At 40.0% G+C, this 17,533-nt stretch overlaps 1 long non-coding RNA gene across 1 annotated transcript in view; it reads right to left on the minus strand.

The window, feature by feature from the left end:
• Positions 1-417: 417 nt before the first annotated feature.
• The window catches only part of LOC150008821 (uncharacterized), a 145,443-nt gene continuing 128,327 nt past the window's right edge, over positions 418-17,533 (minus strand). The window contains exon 3 of the long non-coding RNA XR_016511140.1: positions 418-676. This is a non-coding gene — a long non-coding RNA (uncharacterized LOC150008821). The remainder of the gene's footprint in view (positions 677-17,533) is intronic.

Consider the following 17,533-nt stretch of genomic DNA (forward strand, 5'->3'; position numbering starts at 1 on the left):
CTTGGGAGGGAGTTTCCTTCCATAGTGATTTGCCTCAAAGAACCTTCTGCGGGAAGCCTTTTTCCCTGTTTCAGCCCCATCTAAACATGAAGAGCACAACCCCCAAAGTGAGCTATAAACCTGCCATGTTTGGTATGAACTTTACCTAAAGCTTATCACTCAAACCCATTTTATCTTCCAGGCGGTCAGTGAAATGGAAGCAGGTTTTGAATTTCTAATTAAATTCTACGTTGAACTTTGGGTCGTATTGTCCATGTTTTGCCTGACGTGAGCTGACACCTTTCTATTCTAAGTTTAGCATCTTTACTTGTGGAGGCTTTTCTTTCCTGTAATATAATACTCCTGGCACAAATCACCAAATGGGCTTGGAAGATTTTACAACAGATTTTTATTCTATATCATAATATTCAGTAGAGCGCCCTAATCTTGCAAAAACAAAAGATAAGGTCAAATGTGATCATTTGTTTCCCAGTTTTGAACTTTGTTGCCACCTGCGTCATGTCCTTTGATTTGGGGGATTTTTGTTTTACCTTTAATGGTAATGGAAAGGCTGGGATTTGGGGGTGGGGCAGCCATTCAGGCTCTTCTCAAGGAAAAGTACAAATCCATGAAGTCCTGTACATGTGATGGCCTTTTCTGAGTGAGACTTTCTTTGTTTTCATTTCTTTATCAGGCACTGGAGAAAAGAAAAAAATCAATTTAACACAAAACTGGAGTTTCCTAAAGATAAGAAGATTCCACGGGTTTTAAAAAAAAAAATGTTAATGAGCTATTGCCATACAATAAACTGCATATCTTTAAAGAATATATTTTGATATACATATGTAGTCATTAAACCATCACCACAGTCAAGCTAATAAACATATCCATCACCCATAAAGTTTCCTCGTATATCATTGTGATCTTTTCTCTCACTCCTCACCACACTTCACCTCCCAGGCAACCACAGGTCTGTTTTTTGTCACTGTAGATTATTGTATTTTCTAGAGTTTTATATAAACGGAATCATACTGTCAACTTTGGAGAGGGATCTTGTTTGTCTTGCTCACTTAGAGATTTATCGCATTGTGTATATCAATCATTCACCCATTTGTAATGCTCAGTAGTATGTCTTTATATGTACATACCACAGTTGTTTATTTACTTGTGTGATCTCCAATTTTTTACTATTACAAATAATACAAATACGAATCCTGCTCTGAGGACCATGCTAGTAAGCTCAGGCTGCCATAACAAAACACCATAAACTAGGTGGCATAAACAACAGATACTTATGTGCTCAAAATTTTGGATGCTAAAGTCCAAGGTCAGAGTACCAGCGTAGTCGCTTTCCAGTGAGACCTCTCTTCCTGGTTTATGGGCAGCTGCCATCCAACTGGATTAGAAGATATACAAGTGGAAAATAAGCATATGAAAAGATGCTCAACACCATTAGTCATTAGGGAAATTCATATTAAAGTCATCATAAGATATCTCTACAGACCTAGTAGAATGGCTACCACACCAGGGTACCATGCTACCACCATACCAAGTGTGGCTGAGAATGAGGAAAAATTTGTCTTCTCATCCACTGCTGGTGGGAGTGTAAAATGGTACAACTACTTTTGATTAACACTTTGGCAGTTTCTTTAAAAAGCTGAACATATAGAGATACACCTTCCACAGAATTTTGGAAGAATACTTTCTCTGACTCTCCAGAGAAACAAATTAACACACTATTCAGACACCCACCCCCAGGAAAATCATATAGTTTTTCAACAAGTGCACAACATAATACAGGCTATTAAAGCCTGTGTCAAACCTTTGGTTTCTTTTCAGATATTTTTTTTAGAAAAATATTTTCTTTAGTCAAGATGATATTTTGTCATAATAAGCCTATGTAGATGAGTCAAATGACCAACAAATTTAGAATAGATACAACTTTATGGAAATATATACATCATCTGTGAAGGACTGTAGGAATTCTTATCCTGGAGAAGCAATTTGACTTCACATAAAACAGGCCCCCATCCCTTGCTGAAACGTGAACTTCAAAATGCCAGACACAGAACTCCTGTGAAAGCACCATCTTCTTTGTAGGAAGGTGTATTTAAACAGTCTATGTCTTCTGTCATATTTTTATACTTGTACGTTTTCCAAACTTCAGAGTTAACTGTAATTTGAAATAGGAAAGAACACTTTGAAAACATTGACAGTAAATAAGTAAATAATTCAATTACTTAAATAACAAGGGCAATGCAGAAGAATCACCTGGAAGAGTTGTTAAAGCACAGATTGCTGGTTCCCCCCATCCCCCAGAGTTTTTAATTCACTTGGCCTGAAATAATTTTTTATTTTTATTTTTTTAATATTTCAATTACTTATTTTTAGAGAGAGGGGAAGAGAGAGAGAGAAGGAGAGAAATATCAATGTGTGGTTGCCTCCTGGGCACACCCAGTTGGGGACCTGGCCCACAACCCAGGCATGTGCCCTGACTATGGATCGAACTGACAACCCTTTGGTTTGCAAGCCTGGTGCTCAATCCACTGAGCCACACCAGCCAGGGCTGAAACAATTTTTTAAAGGGAGAGATGCATTTTTTACTAGTAGCCCCCCTGTTACTCCACCTCATGCATCATTAACTTATTAATGCCTATTAAGGGAGAGTATTGAAGGCCCTGACAAGTAGATTACTTCAGAAAGTCATTTTTAAAAAAGCAAAATATTCCTGTTTTAGTTTCATCCTACTCCTACCTAGTCTCTTCAGACACCTTACTCATTTTTCTTTCTCATATAAGTATGTGCCCAGGCACATCCAATTTTTAAGACCATCCTACCTTCTGATTCATTTCATGTACATGTCATTAACCAGCTATCCTCTCTTCTAAGTACTGAGGCCTTAGATCCCATTTATTGAAATGCCTTAAGGGTGTTACTCACATTTCAAGGAAGTCATCTCCCAGACAGCACCCTAAACTGGGTCTTCAGTCTTATGATCTCCATGTGAATGTTCTTCGCAGTTCACTGAGAATTTTTATTTTGCAGTTTGTAATCCTTGTTGATAAATGCATTGATATAGTTTGTGTTTGGTATACATGGTTTAGAACTTTGACTCTGAAATACCTCCATTTCTCCTTCTCTGGTCAAATGTGAATGAGCAAAGGTGGGTGCAGGAGAGCAACTTGATATGTCTAATATTCCCTCGGGAGATATTTGTTTTTTAGTTTCTTTAACAGATTAACATCTTCTGCCTGTTGGAAAAAGATTGCAGAGATTGGCAGGAGTGGGAGAAATGGGTATTTTGACATTGTTGGTAGAACTGTACATTGCTTCAGGCTTTCTGGAGTGCAAACTGTCATGCATACAATAATTTAAATATACACCTACTTTGACCCAGAAATTCAATATCTAGGACTTTATCCTTATCAAATAGTAGGCACAGATGTATGTAAAAAGATATTTACTACAGTATGTTTTTAATATTAAAGCTTTTTAAATAGTCCAAGTGCTCAATATAGGGAGTTGTCACATTAATTCTAGTCTGTGAATCTAATAGAAGATTCAGCAGCTGTTAGAAAAGATGAGATGGATGTGTATGCACTGATGTGGAAAGTGATCGGAGGTAAGCAGCAAGGTGAGAAAGACCAGCTTACATAATCATCCAAATAAAATGGTCCATTTTTATTTGTTTTTTAAAGGAAGTTTGAACTTTTTACAATGAGCATGAGTAAATTGAACATGAAAACAGATTTTCATATGAAGCAAAAAAATACTGTTAAGGCTCTGACAAAAAAATCAAGCTTTGTTTAAAAATGAATTCTTTTTCTAGAATCTAACTTGGATTCTAACATATTGACTATTTTATCTGGTTCACATTTTGCCTGTTTCCCCATCAAAGGATGGGGAAATTAGATTTTAGTTATCCTGCAATTATTTTAATGTTAAGTCAGACTAGCCATGTGACCTTAAAGATGTCCCATCATCTGTCTGTGCCTCAGCATGTTCTTCTGTTAAATAAGAGGCCTGGGACTTGTGGCCTGGTGCATTTAGATCTTCATACCCAGCATGCTGCTTTCCCATCCCTTTCTTCTGGAAACAACTCATTGCTTTTCCTAAAGAAGTGATATTCCAGGCAAACAGTAACCCAGTGTAACATCTGGCAAAGAAACATCTGGAGTAAATGACCTCTGAATTCATGTCTAGCCTTCTGATTCTGACATTAAGAAGTTGCCTTGAAAAACTGAAAACAGTCATTTGATTGATGGTTGGTGGGCAGGACTAGAATGGAGATATATTACTGTATTCTTTTTTTGTACATTTAGAATTTTGTATACTGGTATTCTTTCTACATGTTACTTAGTCATTACATAAATATTTTAAATCACTTTTAAAAGGCAGAGTATCTTTCAAAATGGGCGTGCACAGAATAAGGACTGGATTTGTGAATGTGCAACTATCAGCAGTAATTACCTCTTTGTGGTAGAACTGTGAGTAAATTTTGTTTTGTATTATTTATTTTTATAGATTTTTCCATGACTATTACACCAATGGCCAGATAAATCTCTTTAATTTTAAACATTACTCAAATAAAAGAAAACGTAAAACACATAACAGGCCTAACTGGTGTATATCAGTAGGTTGGGCATCATCCCACAAACCGAAGGATTGCTGGTTTGATTCTCAATAAGGGTATGTTCCTGGATGTGGGTTGGTCCCCTATTGGAGGCGTTCAGATGCCAGCCAATTGATGTTTCTCTCCTTCTCTTTCTCCCTACCTTTCCCTCCCTCTAAAAATAAATAAATAAAATCTTTAAGGACTTCCAGCTGAGATAGAGGCCTAGACAGACACGCTGCATCTCCCTCTACAACTAAGAAGGAATACAACTACCTCAAAACCAGAGACAACCAGAAGGTCCAGAAAATTGAGCTGTAGGGAAGTCCAACAAACAAAGACATAAAGAAGAAATACTCATCAAGATAGGTAGGAGGGGCAGAGCCAGGGCAGAGAGACATGGTGTGGTAGTGGCAGCAGCAGTGGCAGCAGCAGACTGGTGGAAAGTGCAGTCACACATTTTAAAAAGTAGGGAGGGACACCTGCGGAGTTCTTCCAGCACCAGACCAGACCATGTGCACAGCTCATGGTCCCAGCACCAGGGCAAATAAAGCCTCATTGCTTCTGACTGTGAAATCCAGTGGGGATTGGGGTGGAGAGAGAAACTGCCGGTCTCAGTAGAGTCCGCTTGTTTAAAGGGTCCCCATGATCCTAGAACATCTGCAAACCCACCCACTCTGGGAACGATGGCCAGGGCAACAGCTAGAGAGGTGCCAGTCCCATACGGAAGTGGAAGAAGTGCCTGGAAAAGGGGTAAGTGCTGAGCACACAGCATTGTTCCCTCTCAGACCCCTCCCCCACATATAGTGCCACAACGTGGTGAAACAGGTCACCCTGTGCTGACAAATACCTAAGGTTCTGTCCCTTACAATGTAACAGGTGTGACAGCTCTACCTAAAACACAGAGGCAAACAAACACAGCAGCCTGTCAAGATGAAGAGACATGGAAGTATGGCCCAAAAGAGGGAATGGATCAAGGTTCCAGTGGCAGAACTGGAGAACTAAGCGACAAGTAGATAGCAAACCTAATAGAGTTCAAAACACTGATGATAAGGACGCTCACAGGCTTGATAGATATGCTTAAGTATGGCAAATGCATAAGGGAAGAAAAGAAGGGCTATGCTAAATGAAACAAAGGAAAATCCACACAAAACTAGTTGTGAAGGGAAGGAAACTGGGGTTCAAATCAATGATTTGGAACATAAGAAAAAAACAGTGGACCAGTACAGAATGAGGAAACAAGAATTGAAAAAAATGAGGAGAGGCTTAGGAACCTCTAGGACAACTTTAAATGTGCCAACATCCAAATCATAGGGCTGCCAGAAGAAGAGGAAGAGCAAGAAATGGAAAGCTTATGTGAAAAAATAATGAAGGGAAACTTCCCAAATCTGGTGAAGGAAATAGACATACAAGTCCAGGAAGCACAGAGTCCCAAACAAGCTAGACCCAAAGAGAACCACACCAAGACACATCATAATTAAAATGCCAAAAAGATTCAAGATAAAGAGAGAATCTTAAAAGCAGCAAGAGAAAAGCAGAGAGCTACCTACAAAGGGATGCCCATAAGACTGCCAGCTTATTTCTCAAAAGAAACTTTGCAGCCAAGAAGGGACTGGCAAGAAGTGTTCAAAGTGATGAAAAGCAAGGGCCTACAACAAAGACTACACTATCCAGTAAAGCTATCATTTAGCATGGAAGGGCAAATAAAGTGCTTCCCAGACAAGGTAAAGCTAAAGGAGTTCATCATCACCAAGCTTTTATTATATAAATTGTTAAAGGGACTTATTTAAGGAAGAAAAGATCAAAACTATGAACATTAGAATGACAACAAACTCACGACTATCAACAACTGAATCTAAAAAATAAAAACAAAATCCAACTAAGCAAACCAGAATAGGAACAGAGTCATAGGTATGGGGATCATTTGGAGGGTTATCAGCTAGGAGAGAGAAGATGAAGAAATAGAGAAATGATGCAGGGACTAAGAAGCATAATTTTGTTGGTACTAAATAGACAGGGGGAAATTAAGAATAGTATAGGAAAGGGTGAAGCCAAAGAATTTATATGCATGACCCATGGACATGACCTAAGGGGGGTGGGATTGCTGGAGGGACTAGGGGTACTGGGAAGAGGGGAACAACGGGAAAAGAAATTGAAACTCTAACAACATAATCAATAATATATACTTTAAAAAATTCTTTAAAAAGTAAAATAAAATAACAGAAGGAGGCCAAATGAGCATATCAGACCTAGCAGGGAGAAAGTTGCCACAAAATCTCTATTGGCAACTATGTCCCCTGGTGCTCAGTGAGTCCTCATGCCCTCTCATTGTGAGCTATTTCCTCAGCTTCAAATCCTCCTCTTTCCCACACTTCCCATCTGTTGCTCATTACTGAGGCCCCACCTACTGCTCAGGTGTCCACTTGGCTCTCTCTCTTCCAGGAAGATCCTGTGACTCCAAGGTCTCAGTTGGGTCCCAATCCAAACTGCCTTATTACCACCCTCTCACTAGACTGTAGTTCCTGAAATTAGGGCCATATTTGATTTGTTCACTGTTATATCCCAAGCACCTGTTACAGTGCTTGACCAACAGTAGACTCTCAGTAAATGTGCATTGAATGAATAAGATCATTTGTACAAACTTTGTTTCTGACTTGCCACTTGCACTATTTCTTTTTTTTAGTACTTTCAACTGGACTCTAGTTTGAGTCCCTTCTAGAAAACTCTTACTTTGCCAGGTATCCATCCTCTTACACAAAAACACCTTTTGTTGAGGAGATAGGATAGAGTTGTAGTAAGCATACAACCATGCTGTATGTTGAAATATGCACTGGACCCTTAAGACTTCTTGTTGCCCTGGCACTTGCATGTCAGAAGTGTTGTGAGATATTCCCATATTTTTTTGTTGATAATAAATTGGATGGGCAATTAGGGCAAGGGTAAACATGTCAGACATTCTTTGCACAAACTTACAGACCAGAGTTTATATTCAAGGTGTATTGAATAAATACTGAATGCTATTAAAGCTGATATCTAAAATGATACTTATAGAAGAGCTGCAATAATCTGTTCCTTTAAAGGCTTAGTCAAGTTGTCCAAAATGAGGAGCAATCTCTAACAATTTATTTAATCTGGGTTTACAGCATGCTTTATTGATATAATTGTAGTTGTCAGTGATATTAGAAAACAGTGACAAGTAATACAATTACTTAGGATGTGTAGCATGTGAAATCTGGAAGGAATGTTCACCTTAATCCCATCCCTTAATTATCTTCACATGAAGGTTCTGAGCCACAAGAAGGAAGTATTTGATGGTCTGCTATGCGTCATCCTGGTTTAGTCATCTTGGCTTTACATCATTCTGGCTCCATGGTTGAAGGTCAGCAAATCTCCCAGAGCTGGGATGCCTGAAGGTCTGAGTTTGTATCTTTTGAAGTTAATTCTTAGGATTCATCTGACAGCCCTGGCTGGTTTAGCTCAGTGGATTGAGCGTCGGCCTGCGAGCTAAGTGTCGCTGGTTCGATCTTCCAGTCAGGGTACATCAGAGAAGGAAAACTCTGACTCCAAAAAACCTCCGCTGCCTTGCGGCATACCTCTTCAGGGGAAAGGCTAAGGGAGTAAACCCCGACAGAAAATCCGGAGCCGGAGTCCCTAAGGCGGTTTGACGTTGTAGTCAACACCGGCAACTCCTGCGGCGCACCTGAACCCAAGCTGTATTGACTCCGTCTTTCCCTTGGATCCTTCAGCTGCGAAGAGAGGGGGGGTCTGCTGCATGGGCAACAGCAGACCCTCCATATTACCCTGCCCCAGGCTCTGTAGCTTCAGCGTCATCGCAAGATGTCGATTCAACACGGGAGGAGACAGATACTACCATGTCACTCCCGAGTCGGACTGCACAGCCATTCTCGGCGGTGCAGATAGACTCTTAAGAAGCTACACCATCGTCTCTCGAGACGGACGGCTGCCGACGACGATTCTTAGGATTCTTATACAAGCATGCTGTTTACCTATAAGCTACTTATTAGCCAGTATTTACAGAAACCATGTCAAAATAATGGTAGGGTGGGTTACAATTCCCCGTTGTTACAGGAAGGAACTGGGTCTAGTCAGACCCTCTGGACCTTGGGCTCCTAGAAGGCAGACACGTTGCTCCAGGACATTTGTAGCTGCAGGGTCTAACAGGGCCCCTGAAGAGAAGCTCTTTGACTTAAACTGCTACAGTGGAAAATCCAGTAGAAACCCAATAGAACGTATACCCATGTGCTTACTGGCCCATCTCTTTCCACTGCTTATTTATTCCATGCTGGCTAATAACCACTATACTTCATCTACTCATATAAGAGCTTTCACCAGACAGACCTTGGGGAGGGACACTCGACTTAAGTAGGTTCTGAGATTCTATTTGATTAATTTCTTTCATGAATCTTTGAGTGTGTCTAAAGAGTAATGCAGCCTCCCTTGGCCTTTTTTGTTTGTTTAATTGTATTTTATTGATTATGCTATCACCGTTTCACAATTTCCCCCTTTGCACCCCTCACCCAACACCCCTCACTCCCTCAGGCCATCCCCCTCACCATTGTTCATGTCCATGGGTCATGCCTATAAGCTCTCTGGTTACTCCATTTCCTATACTGTACTTTACCTCCCCATGGATATTCTGTAACTACCTATTTGTACTTCTTAATCCCCTCACCTCTTCACCCATTCCCCCACACCCCCCTCCCATCTGGCAACCATCAAAACGTTCTCCATATCCATGATTCCATCTCTGTTCTTCTTGTTTGCTTAGTTTGTTTTTAGATTTAATTGTCGATAGATGTGTATTTTTTGCCATTTTATTGTTCATAGTTTTTATCTTTTTCTTAAATAAGTCCCTTTAACATTTGATATAGTAATGGTTTGGTGATGATGAACTTGTTTAATTTTTTTCTTGTCTGGGAAGCTCTTAATCTGCCCTTCGATTCTAAATGATATCTTTGCTGGGTAGAGCAATCTTGGCTGTAGGTCCCTGCTTTCATGACTAAATATTTCTTGGCAATCCTGTCTAGCCTGCAAAGTTTCTTTTAAGAAATTAGCTGCCACCCTGGCTGCTGTGACTCAGTGGATTGAGCATTGGCCTGCGAACCAAGTGTTGCTGGTTCGATTCCCAGCCAGGGCACATGACTAGGTTGCACGTCAGGTCTCCAGTTGGGGGCACGTGAGAGGCAACCACACAGTAATGTTTCTCTTCCTCTCTTTCTCCTTTCCCCTCTCTAAAAACAATCAAACAAGCAAATAAATAATTAAGTAAAATTGTTTTAAAAACAAAAGAAAAGAAGAAGAAATCAGCTGACAGTCTTAGGGGAACTCTCCTGTAGGTAACTAACTGCTTTTCTCTTGTTGATTTTAAGATTCTCTCTTTATCTTTAACCTTTGGCATTTTAATTATGATGTGTCTTGGAGTGGGCCTCTTTGCATCCATCTTGTTTAGGACTCTCTGTGCTTCCTGGACTTGCATGTCTATTTCCTTCACCAAATTAGGGAAGTTTCTTTCAGTATTTTTTAAATAGATTTCCAATTTTCTTTCTCCTTCTGGCACCCCTATGATGCAAATGTTGGATCTCTTGAAGTTGTCCCAGTTGCTGCTTACACTATCTTCATTATTTTTTTTTTAATCTTTTTTCTTCTTTTTGTTTGGATCGGTTGTTTTTTGGTCCCTTATGTCCCAAATTATTGATTTTATTCTCAGCTACATCCGCTGTTCTGTTGTTTCCCTGAAAATTGTTCTTTATTTCAATTAGTGTATCCTTCATTTCTGACTGGATCTTTTTTATGCTATTGAGTTCATCTCTAAGTTCCTTGAGCATCCTTATAACCAGTGTTTTGAACTCTGCATCTGACAGATTGCTTATCTCAATTTTGTTTAGTTCTTTTTCTGGAGTTTTGATCTGTTCTTTCATCTGTCCATGTGTTTTTGTCTCCTCATTTTGGTAGCCTCCCTGAGTTTGTTTCTATGTATTAGGTAGAGCTGCAATGACTCCCTGTCTTGGTAGCGTGGCCTAATATAGTAGGTGTTCTGTAAGGTCCAGTGACACAGCTTCCCTTTTTACCCAAGCTGGGTACTTGAGATGTGCCCTCTGTATGGGCTCAGTATACCTTCCTCTTGTAGTTGAGCCTTGATAGCTGTTGGCAGGTCAACGGGTGGGATTTACTGAGACCAGTCAGCTGCAAGAACTGGCTTATTCACCGCTAACCTCCACCCTCCATGGAGGATCAGCTGTGCAGGGGCAGGGTTGTGGTGCTCCGATGTAGTCTGTTGCTATCTACTGGATGTGCAGGCTCTGAGGTTTCCTGGGTGGTGCATGTGATTCTCTGGAATCACATGAGGTCCCCACCTGTGTTCTGCCTGGAGCCACCTGCATGAGCTATAAAGCAATCTGAGATGGCTGCTACTTGTGCTGAGCTCAGAGTTTCCCAGGCAAAGCCATGCTTTGAATCTAGAATGGCTGCTCCTAGTGCCAGGCATAGGGCCACTTAGTAAGAGGTATGGGGGCTGCTGGCTTACTGAGGCTGGCTGTTGCTTGTTTGATAGTTTTATAAAGTTGTGAAGCATGAGCCAAGACCAGCCATTCATATGGAAAAGTCACAGTTAAGAGTTTGGATGGGCCAGTAAGTTGGGTGGGATGGAGTCTCAGGGAACTCCAGGGCAGTGCAAACAGTGTTAGCCAAGTTGATGGAGTCTCAGAGGTAATACCAGCCGGCCACTTCTGCGGCTCTGTTGGGGGAGGGCTCAGCAAAGGGACAATGGCCTCTGCCTGACTTTCCGTCTGGGAGAAAGCCATCCCCAGCTCCTGCCTTGATGCAAGACACTTCAGTTCTTCCCTGTATGCCACTGGTGCCTTTAAGCTACAACTCCAGTGCTGGAGCTCAGAGGGAATGAGTATGAGTAAGTCTGTGTGTGGGTTCTTCAAGAGGAACTGCTTGGAACTCCAGAAGTTTCTTCCACTGACTCTATGCTGGTTTTTGCAGCCAGATGTTATGGGGACTTATCTTCCAGGCACAGGAACCCTATGGTGGAGGGTCTGGTGCAGGGCTGGGACTTCTTGCTCCCTAAATAACCCTCCCGAATTTTTATCCACCACACATTGATGTGGGACCATACGACTCCACATCTCCACCCCTCCTACCTGTCTGAGTGGATGTTGTTTCTCTAGTTCCTTAGTTGTCAGAATTACATTCAACTCAATTTTTGATTATTCAAAGTGATGGTTGTTCTATATTTTAGTTGTAATTTTGATGTGGTTGTGTGAGGAGGCAAGCCGTGTTTACCTAAACTGCCATCTTGACCAGAAGTTTCTAAATCAACCTTTAAAATAGAGTTTACTGCCTTGCTTCTACCAATTTCAAGCACCATCCAAGAAATGACTCTGATTCTCTGTTTCCCTTCACCTCTGCCACTCCCATGTATTGGTGGTGAACTTTGCCTAGCTTCTTTTGAAGTATCCAGATGCTGGAGTAGAGCCAGGACTCCCATCTGCTGTCCACACCACCCAGAGCAAAGGGAGCCAACTGTTCTAACTTTCTTAGTTGGAAGCCCAGGATTCACTGTGATGGACCAGCTTCAGCCACAGCAGTGCAGTGGAGCCATTAAGAACATAGATTGTAGAGCCAAACTGTTTGAGTTCAGAATTCAACCCAGCTCACTATTTACGAGCTTTGCTGCTCAAAGCAGCAGATTGGGTATTATAATAGCACTTACCCCATGCAGATGTTGTGAGGATTAAATGGACAAACGCAGTGCTTAGAACAGTGCCTGGAACTTAGTAAACGCTATGAAAGTGTTGTTGTTTTTGTTAATGATGATGATGTGATTCATCCCTGCAGTAATCACCGTGGCTAGAGAGAGACTATGTTGAATGGCTTAGCCTAGGTCAAAAGGCACTTCCAGAATGATAGCCAGAATTTGTTTCTCTGGAATCAAATAGGGACACTGAGAAAGAATAAGTAGGTAAAATAAGGGATAGAAAGCAGGTAGGAGTAATGAACAAATATTCACTACACAAATCATGAGTTAAATACTCTGAGTTGTTTGACAAATCCTATTCTAAAATGAAGACTATATGTCCAAGGTAAATAATCTTCCTAAGCCTGCTATCTTTATCAAATGTGTATTTTCATATACCAAGTTTCCACGTCATATAAAGTATACATTTTAAAAATGTTCCTCAAACTCTACTTTTCCTCACATATTTTCATTCATGTTACTACTCGGTCAGTGCTCATTTACTATCCACTGTGCACCAAGCTCAGCAATGAATAAACCGGACCTGGTCTCTGCCTTCATGGAGTGTGGTCATATAGAATGATGGTTCTCAGCAAGTATTAATCTTCCTTTAGCTAGATCACTAGTATATAAAATGAAAGTGCAAATAGGGCCCTAGAAAATCAATATGTGATTTTGTGGGTTGAGTAGGTTATTTTTTTACCTCAGTACTATGATTATGTTTATTTTATATGTATCTCTCTCCCCTATTAGACTACAAACTTCTGGAAAGCAGGGGCAGGACCCTGTTCAGTTTTTTATCTGTAACACCTAAGACAATGCCTGTTGGCACATCACAGCTTTTAAGTAACTAATTTATTCAAATCTCTAGAAAAGCAGTATGCGTGGATGGGATGGGTAAGAGTTCAGTAGAAAGAGGCCATCTCTGAATATTATCCAAACAATACTTCTAATTTTTTTACTTATGATCACTTAAAAGTTTATGTTCCCATATCTGTATATCAAAGCAAAATGTGGCATACACTCTACCTCTGAAACTAAACCCCAATTTTTAGTTGGGCATTTTTCCCAAATTCACTGGCCAGTAGGTATGGCCAATGTGGCTCAGATCTGGCCAATGAGACTTGTTGAATATTAAGTGACACTGCCTGAGAGTCTTAAAAGTCTCCCAAAAAGTCTCTAAAAGGAAGGAAGGAAACATGCAGCATCTCTGTCCTCCTTCCCCGTACCTGGAATGTGAATGTCATAGCTGGAGCACAAACAGCCACCTAAAGTCAGTGGCAGGGGAACAAAAATGGGGCCTGTACCCTGCAAGCAGGGAAGCAGCACCCCAGCCTTGAGCAGTCTATCTCTGGGCTTTGTCATGTCCACCTGTTCAAACCCCTGTTACTTGTTTTTTGGATTTTTTTTTTTTTTTTTTTTTTTTGTTATGGGTAACGAAATGTAATCGTGACTGAAACTCACACCCATCTATTTAGGTAAGATAGCAAGTAACCAAGTAAACAATATACTTTTTTTTAAAGGACCACTTGTTTATGATATGCCACTCCTTGGAAATATGTTTTGTCTATTATTGAATGAAAATATTTAACTTCTCTGATTCTGGGTGTCTTTAAAATGAGTAAATTTCTTTTCTTTGAAAATCTATTACTTAGACTTCTTAATTCAGAAAGAACTAGGAGGAAACAAGGGATTTCTTGCCCAGCAAAAGTCACCATGGCTACCTCCAATAGCAGACTGTCCTGTTCTTTCCCTTGTTTGGCCACTCTGGTCTTGGGAAACAGAAACAGGGACAGAAAGCAAAGGTGGAGTAAGGGGATACTCCAGAGTGACTTGTTGTTACTCAGAAGTTATCGTAATTAAGTTTTTAAAACCCGCAGCCCTTTCCTCCAGGCCCTGTTATATAAGTAAGCCCACTTGAGCTTCTAAACCCTGTGACTGAGGCAGGACCAGTATTATCCTCATTGTGAGGTTGAATAAACCAGGGCTCAGAAGGTGATGGGACTTGCCCACCAAGTGGTGTTTTGCGGGGAGGGGGTCTGTTCCACTAGGACATGCTATATATAGTTGTCCACATATTCATAGTTCTGACCCAATGCAATAATTTTTCCTTTCTTAAGTAAAGGTGAAATAAAGTAAAGACAGGCTAATCCTCCTTGGTCTGATTTCACAGACTCCTACAGGATCAGCTGAGATTAGACAATCAATATTCATTCTATTTTTCTTTTTCTTTCTCCCTCTCTCTCTCTCTCTCTTTATTTACTTTTTTATTTTAGATTTTGCAAGCTGTCTTTGGTAGAAGAATTGGGGGAAGGGGAGAGGATTAAAGCACAAGTAGAAGAGCCTTATTGATATTTCATCCTCTTTCCAATTGCTACTCCTGAATGACCAAGGCCCCTATTTGCTGGCTGATAGACACCCCCTGACTAAATGAACCTGCCAGCACACTTCAGCTGGCTCCCTAGCAAACATATGGTGTCAGGGTCAATATTTACCTTCATTTAATGTGGGCAGCACTTTATTTATTTATTTACTTATTTATTTATTTATTCGTTCATTCATTCATTCAGCAGGCAATTAGACTCCATGAAGCAAAATCCCTTTGTTCTCTACATGGATTACTGAATATCAGAGCTGTGGAAAACAACTTTTAGACAAGACCATCCAACCCTTAGTTTGCATACAGTTGCTGTTCCTGTGAGAGGAAAAAAGAATATCCACATACATATATATATTGGGAATTAGTATTATGTATAGTATCTAATATGTATTTGAGAATTTATTATTAATAATATACATATTATTTGAGAAACATTATGTAGTATTCCTTCTAATTTGGGCATATATCATGTCAACGTGTTGGTATTTTTGCTACTTTTTAGGGGCTTTTATGAACAGAAAGGATTATTCAGGATTTTTTTAAATTCCCATAAGTGCTGTATTGAAGTTAAAAATGAAAGTGTAGGTCTTTCTTCAGCATTTAGTTCACTTACAAATCTTATTATTCTGTTCTGAAAACTAACAAATTTTAGGAAAGCTTTGATTACTGAATTGAATTAATATACAAACAATTAAAAAATACCCTCAAACATTTTAAACTTCATTTATACTTTTGTTTCCATCTTAAGTATTTAAAGCAAAACCTTTTTAAGAACCTAAATTACTCTTAAACATTGATGTTAAGTATATTTTTAACGTTTTAAGATTTCTAATTCTGTTGTTGAACTTAGTAATATATTCTTATATTTTCCAACTTATAGTCACAAGTTTAAATTAATTATTAAGTTATAAATTTATATTGGAAACAAAGCTGCTTGTTTATTCTAATAGGCTCTATTCTCTTAGGTATCATAAATACTTAAAGTACCAAATATGCACAGGTCACTTAACACAAAAATTATTTATCCCCTGGGTTTGCCTCTATACTTAATTCTAAATCTTTCTGACACTAAAAGATGCTTAAAAGACAGAGGAAACCATGTCATCCCAAATAATTTTAGAATTACTGTCTCAACATGGTCATATTTCATCGCAATCACAAATATTAAATGAGATGTGAGGTTAAGGGCTAGAAATCTGCAGCACCATCTTCCTCCTAGTCCCTGGTGTCAGGCTGAGCGACTTCCCACAGTCACTGTGTCAACTCCAAAAAACTGGGTTGAAGTCTCTATTGACCCCACAGGGTGGTGGGCTCTAAACAGTGGGTGTGCTCAAATCTTTTCTTCTGCTGACTCACCCCTGGCACTTGAGAGGGCTCCTGCCTCTCCTTTAATTCATAATCTATCCAAAGAATCACCAGGGTCTATTTCACCCACAAACTCCAAAGTGTCTCTCAGATCTGCCCCACCTCTCCTTCCCCACAGCTATTGCTGAGTTGAGGCTTCAAAACTCTTCTCGCCCCAAGTTGTTTAGTAGTCCCTCACCAGTCTTGTCTGTTCCAGGGGCTCTACCAAAACCTCCTCCTTCAATCATGTTAACAACTACTCCGCCAGCACCGTCCACGATCACGACCACTGCCATTTGCGAACACCTTCTGCCAACCAGGCAGCAAAGCTAGTGGTATCTCTCTGTGCTATCCCCTTGGCCTTCACCGGATCCCTAAATGAGATGAATTATTAGCCTCATAAGATGAGTAAATTGAGGCTCAAAGAGGTTAAATAACTTTTGCAAGTCACACAGCTAGTGCAGAGCTAAATCAGGACTTATACCCATTGCTTAGCAGTTCCCAAAATAGTGTTTTCCCCCTTCTCTGCCTATAACATTCCTACTGGTTTTAAAAACTATCAATATATTCATGGATCTCTTCCTCTGAGAAGACTGCCCCACTCCTGATGCTGGTCTCATTGAAGTATCTTGGCTTTGGTTTTTCATAGCACCGTCTGCATCCCTTTATCGGGGCACTAAGCACACTTTACTATAAATGATTCACTTGCACTTCTTTACCTTTCCAGTATTGAGGAAATGCCTGGGATGGGGACAGAAGGAAGCCAGAAAACAGCTCCTCATTGAGACTCAAGCACTCATTTAGAGACCAAAAGACTCCAACACTATTCTTGGGCAAGTCATTTAACTCTCTGGTTTATATCAATGATGAAACAAGAATAATAATTCCTCTTTCTGGGTCGTTCTGAGAATAGAATTAAAATATACAAAGAATATTAGGCATACTTCTTGGTACATAAACAATAAATAATAGCTGCCATTATGATATTGTTATGGTTATTGACCACAGAAGAAGGTGTTGTTTCTGAGTAGGTGATGTTCTCTGACAGAGAACGGACTGATGGTTGCCAGGGCAGAAGGGAATTGGGGGACTGAGTGAAAAATGTGAGGGGATTAAGAAGTACAAATTGGTGGTTACAAAATAGGCATGGGGATGTAAAGTACAGCAGAGGGAATATAGTCAATAATATTGCAATAATTATGTATGGTGCCAGGTAGATACTGGAAATATCAAGGGGATCATTTTATAGAGTATATGATTGTCTAACCACTATGCTGTACACCTGAAACTAATACAAATGATATTGAATATAAACTGTAATTGAAAAAAAAATTTAAATGCAATGGTTGTAGGGGAAAAAAAGTAGAGGGTCTTGCAGGCAAGAGCCTGGCCTCTTTGGGGACCAGCAACAAATCAATGATTTCAGAATTTACTTTCTGTCTCTAGACAGCATTCC

This window comes from Furipterus horrens, unplaced genomic scaffold (genome assembly GCF_987537825.1).
Source record: "Furipterus horrens unplaced genomic scaffold, mFurHor1.1.pri manual_scaffold_5, whole genome shotgun sequence".
NCBI classification, from domain to species: domain Eukaryota; kingdom Metazoa; phylum Chordata; class Mammalia; order Chiroptera; family Furipteridae; genus Furipterus; species Furipterus horrens.